The sequence below is a fragment of the Palaemon carinicauda genome, chromosome 4, assembly GCF_036898095.1.
Source record: "Palaemon carinicauda isolate YSFRI2023 chromosome 4, ASM3689809v2, whole genome shotgun sequence".
Classification (NCBI taxonomy): domain Eukaryota; kingdom Metazoa; phylum Arthropoda; class Malacostraca; order Decapoda; family Palaemonidae; genus Palaemon; species Palaemon carinicauda.
The window spans coordinates 183,237,728-183,257,187 of NC_090728.1; positions in this window are offsets into that span (position 1 = coordinate 183,237,728).

The window sequence follows — 19,460 nt, forward strand, 5'->3', positions numbered from 1 at the left end:
ATCAATAAAGAACCTTATCTTCAGCAATGGCTCAGAGCGATATCTAAAAACCCACATGAACGAAATTATTATTATTATTATTATTATTATTATTATTATTATTATTATTATTATTATTATTATTATTATTATTATTATTATTATTATATTAATAAAAAAAACAGAAAAAAAAGAAAAAAAAAACCATGGGTTCTAAGAGATGTATTCAAAATGTGTGACATCTATTTCCTGTGACTGACTTTTCTATGAAGATAATTTAGCATGGTAAATGACTAAAAGAATTCAGGTAATATATGCATAAACGTTTTTTTTCTTTTATATCACTGTTGTATACACATCCTTACTAACCAACAAAGGCCTTGGTAACACTTTATTTCCTATGTCCTATGAAATAAAGTGTTTCGAAGCGCGCTATAAAAAGCTATATAACTTTCAAACAATAACAGAAAATTTTAAATATCAGTCAATATTTTGCCTTGACACTCCTGAAAATTAATCAAACAAATCAGAGCAAATGAACAAAGTTTTACAAAAGCATCTGGCAGTAATTTCAATTCTTCTGTAGCCGCTTTAAATATAGATGCTGTCTGAGCAAAGATCTGGTAGTAATTTTAGTCTTCTTCAACCACTTTAAATAATATAGAAGCCGTTTGAGCAAAGATACGGCAGTAATTTGTGTCTCCTGGAAGCATTTTAAACGTTATAGATGTAGTCTGAGCAAAGATACCGACAATATCTACTGCGCAACTGGAAAGACGACCGTAAAATACGAACATAGTCGAGAGTTACTTTTCTAATTGGGTAACTTTAAATTAATGTTTTTTTCACTATCTCGTTCATAACTGATGTCTACTTTTATTTATTTATTTTTTTTTTTGGCTGGTATACCGAGACGGGAAAATAACCCAACTGTGCTAGTCACATTTAAGAGAGAGAGAGAGAGAGAGAGAGAGAGAGAGAGAGAGAGAGAGAGAGATGAGATCTATAAACAAAACCGAGCAGAACTCGTCACCCCGTCAAATGTCTTCTGAAGAACAGACTAAGAAAAGGCCACATCCCTTGTTCAAATCAGCCCCATTTCTTTTCAAACCAGTTTTGTCTCTTTCTAAATAAACCCAAGAACAACAACTGTTCAGAGCCATATAAACAGCTGGACAAAGGGCGCTCTGACCGCCCCCCCCCCCCCAGACAATAGTAAAGCGACACAGAAAATTCTCATTGGGCGGTATCCCAAGAGACGCCGCCAAATACTTTCTTTTCTCCTGATTTAACACCGAGGTTTCCACCTTTAATGGGGGAACGGGAGCCATAAAGTGGACAGAATACATACATCTATTCAGGCCGTGGTTGGCCACGACCAGTCTTCTAGAGATGTACATTTTTTTCTCTCTCTGCTCGTGTTGGATCTCGAGAGACTTTTCGCTTCTTTTGTTAGGGGCAGTGACGTTGTGTGGTGCGATTTATTTGGTGGTCGTTTTGGATGAGTATGTAAATTTATTTCGTGAATGAATATCTCCCCTATATGATAAAGAGCAAGTGTCTGGCTACGTATATATATATATATATATATATATATATATATATATATATATATATATATATATATATATATATACTTTCCGATCACGCTGAGCGGCATTGTCAGACATATAACTATTCGGTCTCTCCCCATCCCTCAGGGAGAGGGAAGAGGAAGTAGTCATACCCTTGTGAGAGGGGTTTCCCGGAAAAGAACACTAGGAAACCGCAACTGCAAAGTTGTATATTAGTTAGGAAAGTGGAGAGGGAGTGGGAAGGGTTGAAACTGAGCTCGCTTGTGTGTGTGAAGATCTAATGTCTTTTGACGGGTCGCATACACTAGTGTAGAATAATAACAGAAATAAGAAATGGGCCATGTAAGATTTGCCACAGGCCTCTTCTCTTAAATCGATAGAGAAATTAAAAAACAATACATGAAATAAGATAAATGCTTTAATGAAACAATAAATAAAATCATATAAATCATAGGAAATAATAGTTGTAGTGAAAGAACAAACAAAATAAGATTGCAAGATTTCCTTCCACAAATTTTGCAAAAACCTTTAAATTGCCTTGTTTTATCAACGTTGCTCCAATTAAAACTATCTTTATTTTTTCGATTAAACTATCTTAATTTCTCCATTTAGATTTATGGACATTTAGATAGTTTCAAAAGACCCACGGAAAGTGCACTCATAGATCAAGTCATGAATACTGTGATAACTAGAGAGGCACTTGGCAGAACGCAGACCTCTGCCGCAGCAGCTTATTTCTCGATCTTGACTTTCGACCTTAGTATGTACTAATTGGCGTGGATTTTCCCACGCTCCAATGTGAACCACGTTTGAAGTCTCTGCGTCAACGATGTCCAAATCTATAACTGATAACGTGAATTGGACATTTTGCTTGACCTTGGCCTTGACCTTTGACTTTGACCATCCAAAATTTAATCAATTGCAGCTCTTTACATAGCAGTTAATCCCTGCAAGTTTCATTACTCTACCATTAAAATTGTGGCCACAAACAAACACAAACACACAAAACGGGGGTAAAACATAACCTCCTTCCAACTTCGTTGGCGGAGGTAATAATTTCAACGGTCCAAATAGTGAGTGTATAAAGTATCTAAGCTTTAATATTATTCAAGAGGACTCTCTGTCCATTAGATCAAACAGATGCATAAAATATTGCCAAAAAAAATATGAAAATAAATTAAATTTATTACCGAGCAAATCCAGAAATGCGATAAAGTATGATCACGCTCTATATTTCGCATTGCTTTAATTAACTTGAATAATAAAAACGTTCAAAGTCTGGGCAACTAAAATACTGTATTTATTTATTTTTTTTAAACCCGAAACCTGCAAGCGAAGCCGGTGCAGCTAAATATCCCTGAAACTTTATGGAGATAAAAAGCAAAAGAGTGAGAAAGTTTTTAATTAAGAAGAGCAAAGCAAAAAAAAAAATACGAGGAGGATGGAGACAAGCAGTGAATAGCGTGAGGAAAACACAGATTAGGGAGATAACGAAAGAGGAAATAAAGATAATTTAGGAAGCAAAATGAAATTCCTGACGTCGAGGCTTCAATGGATATTTGAGAAATATAATTTTCTTTAATTGAAGACGTAAATTATTTAGAATATTTAGTCACACCTGGGAATGCTATGAGAGACCAATATTGATAGAAAGAAACTTTTTCATTTTCATCTCCTAAATGAACAATGATAAAATATTTATATATGGCTGAATTGAAAACAAGTGCACTCACATATACATACAAAATCATACAAAATACACACACATATATACTCATTTTATCATTATCAAAATTAGTTTTAAATACACACACACACATATTATATATATATATATATATATATATATTTATATATATATTTATAAATATATATATACATATATATATATATATATATATGTGTGTATATATATATATGTAATATATATATATATATATATATATATATATGTGTGTAATATATATATATATATGTAATATATATATATATATATATATATATATATATATATATATATGTAATATATATATATATGTGTGTGTGTGTGTGTGTGTGTGTAAAATGGCACTTGCATGTCATTACGATTTGGACGGAATTTTAAGACATAGTCTGTAATCATGTCTGAAAAAAATAACATGAGTAAGGATACGTACACATCAAGTGTTCATAAAGCTCATAAAGCTTATATATATATATATATATACATATATATATATATATATATATATATATATATATATATATATATTTATATAAACCACTCCCTATATGACCTTATTTTTCAGCAGAAAGAATTACTAATTTTATGACCTGCCAAGAAAAACTAGTTAAATGTTTGTAAACCGGATAAAGTCAAATGTATTGGAATTACACATAAAAACCGCAAATTACAAAATATGTAAAGACTTTTTGAAAAAAAAAAAAACGTATAAAGTTATGCAAGTGAGTCTGGTTCTCTTAATGAGAGAGTTGCTCTTATCTTAATGACGTACAGAGGAATTTTTAACATCGTTCTGGGTACATCTACGGCCTTCCTAAAATACATACGACAGATGCACTCTACGAACTATTATATATGACTATAATTGGACGAACCTTTAAAAGTTAAATGCCAGGTACCTATGTGAGAAATTCTGACCCCAACCTGCTATCCTTTATCTAACTCCTACCATTTTGTACCCAAGGTGACATTTCATGTCACTAAACTCATAGTATTCTACGACGGATCTTTCTTAACAAACGACCAAGAAAATTCTGGATATTTTTTTTCCAGCAATGATACACAAGTTTTAGATAGCTTTCAAATGATTATTTCAAAATCCTACAACTCTTGCAGTCCTTAAAATGAAGTTTACATTATGTTTTCTTTAAAAAAATATTGTTCGTAATACTATGCATGCAGTTAACTCTAATAGTCAGGCCTTCTCCATCATGAGGCTCAATACTACACAGTATTCTAGAAGTTTTATTCCAGCTGTGACAAAGTTGTGGAATGATCTTCCGAATCCGGTAGTTGAATCAGTAGAACTTCAAGAGTTCAAAGTTGAAGCAAATGTTTTTATGTTGAACAGGCAGACATGCCTTTTTATAGTTTACATATCAAATATCTATTTTAGTGTTATTAATGTTTTTTTAAATATTTAAAATATTTTATTCTAATTTTTCACTACTTATATCGTTTATCTATTTCCTTGTTTCCTTTCCTCACTGGGCTGTTTTTCCCTGTTGGAGCCCTTGGGCTTATAGCATCTTGCTTTTTCAACTAGAGTTATAGCTTGGCTAGTAATAATAATAATAATAATAATAATAATAATAATAATAATAATAATAATATATAAATAAAAGATTTGGTGTAAAAAACTGTCAATGCCATGATCAGGGATATGAGGCCAATACAATGGCTTACTTTTAAATTTCTTTGTATTTTAGCTTCACTCCTCATAACCAATACAAATAACTAATTTTAGTTTTATCTTGGTAAGAACTTCAACAATAACAGATCTATATTCAGATTATAAGATCAATTCAAAGATACTACCACCCTCTATAGAATGAATAAGGTTCGTTTTCATTGTGACACTACATATCGTGTCTACATTTCATTAACTTAGTCACTAGTGCAAAGCTTGGACATTGAGACCTCTTACAAACGGATTTTCAAATCCCTTAGATAACATTAATTAGAAAAATTGGGCAATGAGCAAGGCTGGAGCTACGAAAATCACGTTTACCTAATGAGCTATATTACAACTCTCAGATAAAGGCAAAATTAATTTCTTCTAGAGATGTAAATATGCCAGACAACTTAGAAGTCATAAAATCGGCAGTTTTCACATTAAAAGCAAACAAAAACAACATTTGAGACTACACCTTGTTGAACATCCAGATCAATTAAAATATTCTTAATTCCCATGGTAAAGATAAGCTAAACTGACGAGTTCAGCTCATGAAAAACATCAATGAAACGTATTCAGTTTCCCACTCCTCTGCTTACTGTCAAACACATGAGCCAGAGAAGCAGAAATTTCTTTTGGCTAGTGAATGACAGAACCATGTGGTTCACGTAAACTACTAAGAGCCAAGTCTACACCAAAGAAAGCTTATTTGAGGGTAATCAAACATTTGTTCTTGATCAGCGCTTCAAATGGATAGATGTGGTGAGCAGGGACATGGGAGAGGTAGAACTGGGGGAAGATGATGCAAGGAATAGAAATGGATTGGAAAAATTAATCGTGCGGCCTACCCTGCTATACAGTGGGACTAAGACGGTAAATAAAGAAGATATACACAATGACTTTGGACAGCGAGTGACAGATGTGGAAATATCGACTTTATTACGGTTGTCTATGCTATAATCTGCACTTATACTCCTAAGAGATGGATTAATAGATAGCTAGACAAGGTCCCTGATAGGTAGGCAGACAGACAGACAGACAGATATCCCTTTCCAATATGAAGACAGAACTTGCAAAAAGAATTCCACTCCGACTCTGAAATCTCTTCCCTTTTCTTACATCGAGGTAACTTCGGTTTGAGAATGTTACCAAGAGTCGACCAAGTTCTGAAAATGACTGGAACTTTTCTCTTAATCTCCGACGGCTTATCGGCCGCGTTAGCCATGTCTCAGATGATTCTGAACTGAGGCATCTTCAGGAAACATTTTTACTTGGGGAAAGAAGGAAAACATACCTTGAATATGTTGAAGGTATTCTAAATTTATATAAAAAGAAATAATAATGAGGAAAACTACATTTTCAAGGTTTGTTTTCCTTCTTAGTTTTCCTCATTTTTATTTCGTTTTATATAAATTTAGAATACCTTAACATTTTCAAGGTATGTTTTCCTTCTTAGAGGTATTCCAAACTTACATAAAAAGAAATACTAATAAGGAAAATGAAGAAGGAAAACATACCTTGAAAATGTAGTATTCTAGATTTATATAAAAAAATACTAATGAGGATATTGAAGGAAAACATACTTTGAAAATGTAGAGGTGTTCAAGATAGATATAAAAAGAAATAAATGAGAAGAAAATAAAGATAACAGGAAACTCAAAAATGTATTAGCCGTTTGTGAAAATATTCTATGATGATATAAAAATATATTTCAGTAGAATTGGAAAGTGTACACAGAAAATTAGAAAATGGATTAGTACGTTGGGAAATATTCTAAGAATAAACAAAATTGTTTCTGATAAATGTGAATGCATACCAGAAATACCAGGATATGCATTAAGAAATAAAGAAAATGTCCATTAGAGACAGGAAAAATAATCTGGAAATGTACCGGAAAATTAGTAAACGTACAAGCAAAATGTGGAATCAAAATTTATAAATGTGTCTACTAAATGGGAAATTTTACCAGAAAAAAGTGTAACTATCATCACATAAGGAAAATACTATGAAAAAAGGGTGGAAACATGCAAGGGAAATGTAACAATCAAGAAAAAAAATGTCGAGAAAATATTAGAAGACCATACCTTACTTAAAGCTAGCACTCTCTCTCTCTCTCTCTCTCTCTCTCTCTCTCTCTCTCTCTCTCTCTCCTTTTCACTTTCACTGAGGATTTACAAAAGTATGCCTATATTCCATCAGTTATCAAAGCTAATGCCACAAAATTAAATGTTTTTTCCCCCATCTCAATATATACTGTAATGTTTCCTCAATTCCTATCATCTGTTATCATATAAATATACAACTTCCGTAACATGCTTAAACCTTACCATTTCCCCCAGGCAAAGTTAACGAAAGACAAGATAAAACAATTCAGATGGTATTTCAGCTCCCTCAGGAAAATGTGGAGTTCGGTTATATTAATAAATTATGATAATTCAAATCCTTTTAAAAACCGTTCTATTCTCGTATTTCCTTCTTTAAGGGAAACTACCGAGAAATCTTGGAGCAGATGGATTTAATTCAAGTTCGGATATCCTATTTTAATGAAATATTCCTAATTTAGTTTTCTCTCGAAATGCCTCTTTTAGACCAGATTCCCAAAGTATTTTATGTTGGAAAATATCGATGAAAGGTGATAACATATGGAAAGAATAAGTTCAAATTTCCTTTTTCTATAAAATATTCATAATTCTGTTTTCTCTCGAAATACCTCTTTTAGCATATTCCCACAGTATTCTATAATGAAAAATATATTAATAAAATGGTAAAAACGTAAGGAAAGAATAACATTTATACACAAATGAAAAAAAAAATCTAGATATAAAAATGATATAGAACTATAGAAAACATGAAAAGATAGAAAATAGCGATCGTCAATTCTAGATGAAAGAACATAAACAAAAAAAAAAATCAGAGCCAAACATATTTTCCACAACTCTCTCCTCATCGTACATCATAAACTAACGGCCAGCGATTTATTTGAATGAAACGAAAGTCTCATAAAACTCTCTCTCCCTCTCCCTCTCTCTCCTCTCTCTCTCTCTCTCTCTCTCTCTCTCTCTCTCATGCTTAATAATGTATTTTTCCTTCTACTTTTTTATAACACCCTTGTTAGCCCACCCCCCTCTCTCTCTCTCTCTCTCTCTCTCTCTCTCTCTCTCTCTCTTAGAAATGTTTGGCAGATTGTCAAGAGCAAATTGACTTTCTGTAAGGGAATAAATATGTGTGTGTTAAGGTTTCTTCAGATGTGTGAAGATCTGAAAGACAGATTTGTTATGATCTCGGAAATTAATATGATTTTCTAACTACGTAATCTTTGTATATTTAGTCAAAGTACATATATATATATATATATATATACAAGTGAAAATATCGAATGCCAAGTACAACCATACCAGCTAGCTACGATGATAGAGATGGGTTGATTTCAATTTTAGGTAAAAAAAAAAAAAAAAAAATAAATAAAAAAAATAAAAAAAAAAAACACCTGAATTCGACAGGTATAAGTACAGAAGAATTATCATCGACTTTTATCTGTGGCTAAATGCTATGTAACTGTAATGCCAGCTTCCTGGACCAGGGTTCGCTCCCCTGGCCGGCCAGAAGCTATTGTCTTTGAGTGGTTTCCCCTTGGGTCTATAATCCCGATGTATGAGAGAATCATGACATTAAGGTATTAAAATATATGGCTTATTTGAATATGAATATACACGTCTAAATGCACAAAATTTACTATATATAGTATATATATATATATATATATACATTTATACACACATACACACACACACACACACACACATATATATATATATATATATGTATACATACATATATGTATACATACATATATATATATATATATATATACATATAAATATATATATATATATGTATATATATACAAATATATATATATATATATATACACACACATACACATACACACACACACACACACACACATATATATATATATATATATACAAAATCTCCTTTCAATTTCATGGGTAAATTATCACTGAATTAAAAGTTCAACATTTCTAAAGCTTATCGACTACTGATAAAATCTGTCTTCCATTTCCTTACCATATCATTATATATACGAGACTGATTAACATTTAGTAAATAAAAAACCTCCTCGTTACCAAGTAATGAACTGAAGTGTGCGGAATATGTATGACGTTTGACCTTAAACACAGACCGTCAGGTCACATTGTGTCTTCTTGACCTACTTTAAACTGGATATGAATCCAAGCGTTCCTTTATTTCTCTCTTTATACCAACAACATATGCAGCCTTTTCTGGTCCACTGCCAGACAAAGGCCTCAGATATATCAATCCATGTCTGAGTTATGGCCATTTCTTCACCACGCTGGCCAGTGCGGATTGTTGATGGTGGGAGATTTTTGTCTGATTTCTCACAGCAAACTAAACCTATGGGTGCCGTGACTAGTACAACTCGTTTAATCATGGTAATGGTATCATTAAAACATCGTTATTCTAACTGTGATAAACTTTTGACATAATGTATCAAAATTGGCTTGTCATAACCCATTCACACATTCAAGTATGACAAAAACAAATATACACACAAATATATCTGTATCATCCACCTCACGCCCACAAATCACGCGCCCACCAAGAATCGCGTAATACCATATATCCCTATTTTGTATTGGGAAGAAACGAAGTTCACAAACCTATCGGGTTTTGGTGCAAAAACCCCAAAGATGAGTAATCATCTTTAAACAGAATCAGGAAGAGAAGATCTGTGATGAGATATTTTCACCCGTCACATTTGCCAGTCTTTGGTTAACGTCATAACTGATCATATCTTCAATGGATTTCCGTATATTCCAAGTGCAACTAAGATTACATCGCAGATATATATTCAAACTTACGATCTCTCTCTCTCTCTCTCTCTCTCTCTCTCTCTCACACTTAATATATTTTTCTTTTCACTTTTTACTATATCATCTTTTTAGCCTCTCTCTCTCTCTCTCTCTCTCTCTCTCTCTCTCTACACACATAATCATATATATACATATATGTGTAGAGGGAGATACTGTGTATATATATATATATATATATTATACATATATATATATTATATACAGTATATATATAATATATATATTTATATATATATATTATATATATATATATTATATATATATATATATATATATTATATACAGTATATATATATATAATATATATATATATATATATATACTTATACATGATCTATATAAATACATATAGACATACACACACGCCACGCATATATAACATATATAACATAATATATATATATATATATATATACATATACATATAAATATATGTGTGTGTGCTTGGACAGCAAATGGTCCAAATGAAAAAAATGTAACTAAAGACGAAGATGAAAAAAACACTCATCAATGGCACTACAAGATATTCCTGGAAAAGGATTTCCAGTCCACCCACCTATACATCAGTCTGAACGCCTGAATACCATAAAAAAAAAATCATTCGAAAACTGAATAAATATCCGTTTATGAAAAATAACAAAAAAACTGAATCACACCACCATATAAAAAACAGATTTTCGGATATTCATAAATCTTGGGATATTCCCTGAATCATGAATCAACTTGTAAATGTTACGAGGGTAAAATGGCCTTTTAAATTGAAGTCAGTATTTTAAAAGCTCTCTCTCTCTCTCTCTCTCTCTCTCTCTCTCTCTCTCTCTCATGCTTAATATATAACTTACCACTTTTTTCTACATCGTCCTTGTTAGTCTCTCTCTCTCTCTCTCTATCTCTCCTCTCTCTCTCTCATGCTTAATGTTTATATTTGCTTTCCATTCTTTCTTTATCATCCTTGTTAGCTTCTCTCTCTCTCTCTCTCTCTCTCTCTCTCTCATGCTTAATGTTTATATTTGCTTTCCATTTTATCATTATCATCCTTGTTAGCCCCCCCCTCTCTCTCTCTCTCTCTCTCTCTCTCTCATGCTTAATGTTGATATTTGCTTTCCCTTTTTTCTTTATCATCCTTGTTAGCCCTCTCTCTCTCTCTCTCTCTCTCTCTCTCTCATGCTTAATAATGTATTTTCTTTCCACTTTATATAACGCCCTTGTTAGCCAGCCTCTCTCTCTCTCTCTCTCTCTCTCTCTCTCTCATGCTTAATGTTTATATTTGCTTTTCATTTCTTCTTTGTCATCCTTGTTAGCCTCTCTCTCTCTCTCTCTCTCTCTCTCTCTCTCATGCTTAATATAGATTTTTCTTTCCACTTGTTTCTATATCGTCCTTGTTAGCCTCTCTCTCTCTCTCTCTCTCTCTCTCTCATCTCTGTGTGTGATTGTCCACAGGAGATTCCAGGAACCAATCCTACACATCAGTTAATTCCCAAAGGCAATCGCTGTTATGGAGGCAGGAAGTACATGTCGGATCCCAGTGTGACAAACAGAATCCCGTCCGAGCCAATATCTACAAATAAAACGAACAGACAGACACGAATGGGTAACTCAAGACACATATATTACGGACGTTTCGTCGTTGGATGCAATACTAAAAGGATTAAAGGATTGGAGATATACTGGAGAGCCATACATGAAGTATTCGCCATAAGGGGTTTCAAACGATTGAATATTATACGGCATATGTGTATAGATACACTCAGTATTTTCATTTTCCTGTGGTTTATACACATACACATAAATACACACACACACACACACATATATATATATATATATATATGTGTGTGTGTGTGTGTGTGTTTGTGTGTGTTTGTGTGATTGCATTCATTTATATGTCATTTCTACTATCATGGATCCAAAATTGAAACCATCACATCCAACTTTGAACAGAAGATGACCTTCCAGTAAAAAAACTCTAGTATCTGTAGCGATACTATAGATAAGCATGTTAGCGCGCATTAAGATCTAGGATACTAAAACACGTTCTGTTTCAACAACAAAAGATTACATTTGGTAGAAAAATAAGTTTAGCACTGTCTAGAACATTCAATATTTGTTTCATCTCTGGCAATTATATTCACCCTCTAAACGTTTGAAAGGTCACTCATGAGAGCCAAGGTCAGGGACAGGACAAAGTCCTTTGAGACCGACCTCATGAGAGCCGAGGACAGGGACAGGACAAAGTACTTTGGGCCTGACCTCATGAGAGCCGAGGACAGGGACAGGACAAAGTCCTTTGAGACCAACTTCATGAAAGCCGAGGACAGGGACAGGACAAAGTTCTTTGAGACCGACCTCATGAGAGCCGAGGACAGGGACAGGACAAAGTCCTTGGAGTCCGACCGTATTCACATTGGATCAGCATTCAAGCACGTCTCCACCCATGATAGACCCAGGGTGGGCAGGTAATGGCTACTGATGACTTAACAGGTAGAACTATATACTCCGCCAAACCATCATTCTATGCTCATATTTTCTGAGAGCTTATGGAGAACATAGGAGTTGAATTCGCGACACCTGGAATGAAATTCAGAAAAGTTTCCAATGGCCCACCTGACCAATTTATCGTTCTTTGTTCTATATTCCCTTTGATCATCCTTTGCCAATGTTATGTATCACAAAAATGACAATTTCACAAACATCTGTGGTAATTTAATTTCACAAACATCTGCGGTAATTTGCTTCTTCACATAACAGTAATGTCATGGCACATCACATGGTAAAAAAAAAAAAACAAAAAAAAAATTATATATATATATATATATATATATGGAGCCGTTTCTAGTCCAGGACAAGGGCCTCAGACATGTCAATTTACGTCTGGAATTTGGCTAGTTTTCATCAGTGCTGATTGGTGGTGATGGGAGACTTTCGTCTTATTGCTCACAGCAAACCAACCTAGTATGGGTGGCCCTGACTAGTACAGCTTTGCTGGTCGTGGCGATACGCAAATCATATAAGTTAATCTAACCTCAATCAGAAAGGGTCTTTTGAATTAAACCTCCCCAATAAACCAACTTTATTGAATAAATTCAAAAAGTTCTGAAAGTGTAAAACATATAATGCCTCAACCAAATCCCCCTTTCCATTAACAGTTGTGTTCTACCATTGAACCTCCGTTAGAGCAGAGAAATCTCCAGACTCGAAATCCTCAAAATATATGAGAGGTCTGAAACCTGGTCTTAAAAGATCTCAAATATTCACTCAAATCTTGACTGATGTAGAATAATAACGGAGGCTGCGGCCGAGATCAAATCTCTCTCTCTCTCTCTCTCTCTCTCTCCTCTCCCTCTCTCTCTCTCTCTCTCTCTCTCTCTCTCTCTCAATATATATTTTCATTTTCCACTTCTATAGCCCTTCTCGCGTTCTCTCTCCCTCGCTCATGCTTAATATAGATTTTCATTTTCCAATTATCTCTCTCTCTCTCTCTCTCTCTCATGCTAAATATATATTTTCCTTTTCCACTTCTTTCTATATAGTCCCATTTACTCTCTCTCTCTCTCTCTCTCTCTCTCTCTCTCTCTCTCTCAATATATATTTTCATTTTCCACTTACTTCTATAGTCCTTCTCGCTCTCTCTCTCTCTCTCTCCCTCTCCCTCTCTCATGCTTAATAAATATTTTCATTTTCCAATTATTTCTATAGACTTTTTTAGCCTCTCTCTCTCTCTCTCTCTCTCTCTCTCTCTCTCTCTCTCTCATACTTATATATATTTTCATTTTCGACTCATTTCTACAGTCCTTTTTACTCTCTCTCTCTCTCTCTCTCTCTCTCTCTCTCTCTCTCTCTCGTCGTTTATATTGTCATATTTTTGCCTCAGGATTTACGATCCCCTTCAACGTTGTTTGTTTGGAAGTCGGAATCTTCGGAAAATACGATGCCGTTCGAACGGTCTTGCGTCGCTCACAAGTGTCGATTAAAGATGCAGTTTATGGCTCCCGGGAGAAGATTGGTTAAATAAATTCTCGAAATGGGATTAAAACAATGACAACAATCAATAAATCTACGTGGAAATATAAGAATGGATGATTCAATAAATAAATAAATACATAAGCTAAATTTTATCTTACTGAGTGTGAGGTGACAAAAATATAATACAAAAGGGAATCGTGTAACAGTCACCTTGTCAATTACTTTCTTCTTTGTTCAAAATCTATTTTCTTTTAGATATAAAATCTCAAACTGACGGGGTATAATCAATCTTATATTTTTTAGAATGAAATTAGAAAAGAAAAAATAATAAAAAAATCTTTGACTTTATAATCATAATTTATTAAGGGAAAATTTTTCCTGATTTTTCTATTCTCCAACTTCAGAGCATAATTTTGATTTTACTCTCTCTCTCTCTCTCTCTCTCTCTCTCTCTCTCTCTCTCTCTCTCTCTATAAAACTTAATTTCCTTTTTCATCATATCAACAACAACAACAGAAGAAGAAGAAGAAGAAGAAGAAGAAGAAGAAGAAGAAGAAGAAGGAGAAGAAGCTTCCAATGAAGAGAAGACATAAACCAAGTTGGCATTTTCTTCAAAAGACTCATTTCCTAAAGATATGTCCTCCACAGGTGTCATGCACAGGTGTCCTCAACGAGATGAATCCTTATTCCCCGGGTTGTCTCATTCAATTTCCCTCCGCCAATTCATTCTTTTCAGTCGGTGCTTTATATTTCTTCGAAGAGAAAGCACCTGTCTTTCTAAAAAGAGAAAGCACAGGCCTTTCTAAAGGAGAAAGATTCTGCCTTTCTTAAAGAGAGCACCTGACTTTTTAATAGAGAAAGCATCTGACTTTCTTGAAGAGAACACCTGCCTTTCTAGAAAACACCTGCCTTTCTTCAAAAGAGAAAGCATCTGCTTTCTAAGAGAAAGCAACTACCTTTCTGAAGGAGAAACCATCTGCTTTTTTTTTTAAAGAGATATCATCTGACTTTCTTCAAAGAGAAAGAGCATGCCTTTCTTCGAAGAGAAAGCACCTGCCTCTGAAAGAGAGAGCACCTGCCTTTCTGAAAGAGAAAGCACTTGCCTTTCTAAAAGAGAATGCACCTGCCTTTCTAAAAGAGAAAGCACCTGCCTTTTTAACTGCTCTTCTATCAATCAAAAACATCCTCTTTGGAGCACCGTAGAATCAGTCGATTTTAGAAGGATCGTTAATAATATAATTCATATTTAAAGAATAGATAAAATAAATAAATAATGGACGTCTTCAGTGATGACAAACCAGCCTTTTATTATTATTACTAGTATAAGCGAACTGACCAACATGACAGATAAATATTTAAATAGATATGCACGCGCGCGCACACCCACACACACACACACGCGAACAGATCAACCCTTCCCACGCTCTCCCCAATCATAACTACAACACGGCAGTTTCAGCAATTTGTGGGAGATTGTGGTTTCTAAGTGTACCTCTAGGGGTAAGTCCCTCTCACTAGGGTATAGACTATATATATATATATATATATATGCTAGACACCTGATCTTTACTATATAGGGGATATTGTTATTATTATTATCATTATTATTATTATTATTATTATTATTATTATTATTATTATTATCATCATCATCATCATAATTAAAGCGTACGAGATTTACTAGAACAAAATGTTTAACTGGCAGCCTTTTAAAACGAAGCTGGAAGTGCAGGCGAAGGTAAAAAAAAATTCCGAAATTCAAAATTCTGGAGCCGAATTTCATAAATGGCTGTAAATTAATCCATTCGTTTACCTAGAAAATAAAACCACAGTTTAGTTACGCCTATCATAACGAAAAGATAGCCTTTCATCGCAGTTTCTCTTATATTGTATGTTAGATTTTTATTCACCATAACTGTTTTAGTATTAATGTCATTATTTACTACTGCTACTACCACTACTACTACTACTGTTACTAAATAATAATAATAATAATAATAATAATAATAATAATAATAATAATAATAATAATAATAAGGGGCCTCAAATTATATTCAGAAAATAAAACTTACCTAATTCCATAACCCATTTTTTCCCCTTTAGTTTATCTGTCAAATAACAAATACAACTAGTCCTCCTAAACAGCCTCCTTTATCTTTTATATAGTTTATTCCATTAAAAGAAAACTAAATTAAACTTCGTTTAATAAGCCCACATTTTCAATATTAAACTATTTCATTGAGTAACATTCAACTATATGAAGTCACATCTTTAATAACATCCGACGTTCTCCATAAATCACATTTTACCTTTTCAAATTCTGCTGAAGAAGATATAAAATTCACGTAAAAATAAATCCCGATTTTCTCTGATGTGAATGATATCCCTTATACGTTGGGTTGGATTTATGGAGATTGCTAAGGATTTAATATATAGTTGGTATGAGTATTATTAATTGAATCATTACTACTATTATAATGAGTAGTAATGCTATTAAATAGCTCTTACTACCATAATTTCTTTCTTTTAATTCTTCTTGTTTCGGTTGTTGCTGTTATTACAACCACTACCACTATTATAACTACCGATGTTAGGTTGTTGCTACTTATGCAAATATTACAAAACACCACTATCCCTATAATTTCAATATTTTATATATCAATTACGGTAAAATACTTAAAATATTAGATAATGCTTCCCACAATAGTTTACATCTCACTCTTCATCTAATCTCCCCCCCCCCCGCCCTCTCTCTCTCTCTCTCTCTCTCTCTCTCTCTCTGTCTGCTCGTGCACGCCTACATTACCTGTTTGCCCAAAACGTCTTCTGGCACAGTGCCGGACAAGGCTCTGCAGTGCGGTGCCACATGAACATACGTTTTCGATCGTATTTGTATAGTTACAAATACAGCCAAGCGTATATAATGAATACTAAATTTTGTCTCAATTATATACGCTGTGTATTGACCAAGTAATAGTTAATTAAAACTTGCCTTCAATGCAACTAGAAGATCAACTGGGTGGTGAATCAAATTGGAAAAAGTAAATCAATGATTTATAGGTAGAGAATTCTGTTTTACTATTGAGAACAGCTACGTCTTGTTACCTTACGCACTCAAACAGCAACATACACACGCGCACACACACACACACACACATATATATATATATATATTTATATATATACATATATATGTATACATATATATATACATTTATATATATATACACACATATATATATATATATATATATCCCTTTTTGAGTGGGGATATCAACGTGGTGAGAGGGTTTCCTTATCGCCATGATCAGCAAAGCTGTACTAGTCAGGGACACCCCTACTAGGTTGGTTCACAGTGACCAATTAGACAAAAGTCTCCCACATTCGCCAGTCCGTACTGGCCAGCGTGGTGATGAAAACAGGCCACACCCCAGACATGGATAAAGACGTATCTGAAGCCTTTTGTCTTACAGTGAACTGTAAATGGGTGCATTTGTTGTTGTTGTTGTTGTTGTGTGTGTGCATGTGTGTGTATTCATACATATATCCATATATATATATATATATATATATACATATACATTAGAGAAGAAGAAAATCATTAAAAAATTCCATCACCATTTTAACTGTCAAAATTATTAAAATGAAGACTTCTTTCCATATAAAGGGAATATCACGTTATGTCTTCGTCATTATTATTTGTCATGGATGCATATCAAATATGGAAAGAGTCTGGTTGGATCATAAAGAGCCTTATGTGCACTAATAAAAAAATATATAAGATGGAAACTCATTAAAATAAAGGCTTAAACATTCCAAAATGGAGACTGTTTTTCAAATCTAGTAAAGTGAAAATATCATACGCTACAATATATTCTATTTCTGTATTTACCAAGAGAATGACTGCTAATAAAGACAACTGAACGGAAAAAATATGCATATATACATACATACATACATACATACATATATATGTGTGTATCTATAAGTATATATATATATATATATATATATAATTATATATATATATATATAAATACATACATACATACATATGTATATACAAACGTATATATATATATATATATATATAATATATATATATATATATAATATATATATATATATATATAATATATACATATATATATAGATGTGTGTATGTGTATTTGTATGTATATACATATATATGTATATATATATATATATATATATTGGTTAATATAAGCATCAGGAAAACGAAAAGCTACGTCAAATGTCATAAATGGAAAAATTAAGGTCTTTTTGCCTTATCATTAATAACAAATCTAATATGTAATACTTTGTATTTGGTGGTTGTTATCGTGTTTTAAATTTCGCCTATAGTATATATTTTTTATATATATCTCAAAAGATCTAAAATTGTATAAAGATAATGACATGTGCCTCTTCATGCAAAGTGAAGTGTGTCATATCATTTCCGTGCATTTCCCTCTGTGAAGTCAGCCAATAACACACGTACTCAACATCATTCGAATATTCCCAGGATTCCTAATCCTTTTTCCCAGCGGAGGCGAGGAATTTTCGATTCCAACTTATGAATTCTGCAAACACGTGAAGTAAACAGAGTTGCAGACGCGAAATAGACTTTCTGCTTTCCCAATCAAAAGAAAAGAAAGATGTTTTTTTTTTTTTTCCTGTCAAAAGAAATGGTTCCAAGGATTTAAATTTTGTTTGTGTAACAAACCAGAGAATACAACAGGAGTAACATATCGTCTTTTCGGGGTAAACTTTATTAACGTGCGCTTTTATTTAAGGCTGTCAAAGGAACGGGCAAACCAAACCAATAGGAAAGAAAAATAGTTGGGTTTTACATCTGAAAATGCTGCTCTAACTCGTTGATCATTGGCTATAGGGTAATAAATCTCCCATATGCTATAACCAGGAACTGTCTTGCTTTATATGTGTGTGTGTGTATATATATATATATATATATATATATATTCATGCAGAGCTCTCCCCATCCCTTGGGTAGAGAGGAAAGTGAGAAGGGGATGCGCGTGTGTGCGTATCTAAATAAATATTTACCCGTCATTTTCGACTGGCTGCGTAAACTAATTACTAAAGAGTATTCCAGGTAAGAATCGTACAACAGCGTTATACCGTGTTCAAGATACAATTTATGAGACCAAAACGACATACAATTTTAAGGTGCTTTTTCCCGTGTTGCAAAACATATCGCATTTCGAAATTATATTGCGGGATTCTAACGATTTATTAGATTACGAAAACATTTTGTAAGCAGGATGCATTTAATTACGGTTATTTCCACAGCATAATTTTCTCGGACTATATCATCTCGTTGTCTTAAAAGATTCTAATGTCATGTTAAAACTGTATATATATCTGGATTATACAAACAAATATTGCACTTTGTATAAAATTTACGTGGTTAGAAATCATTAGATTTACATCTATGAAGGGACATTGAATTTAGAAATTAGCTTGACGATAACAGAAGGTAAAATATGGTGTTTGTGACGATATATTACAATAATTGAGGCATTCACAATACTAAGGGTCTCCAGAGGCCGAGCAGGGAAAATCAAAATCACAAGAAAAACGGGTTACAAAATTGACAATTTTCAAAC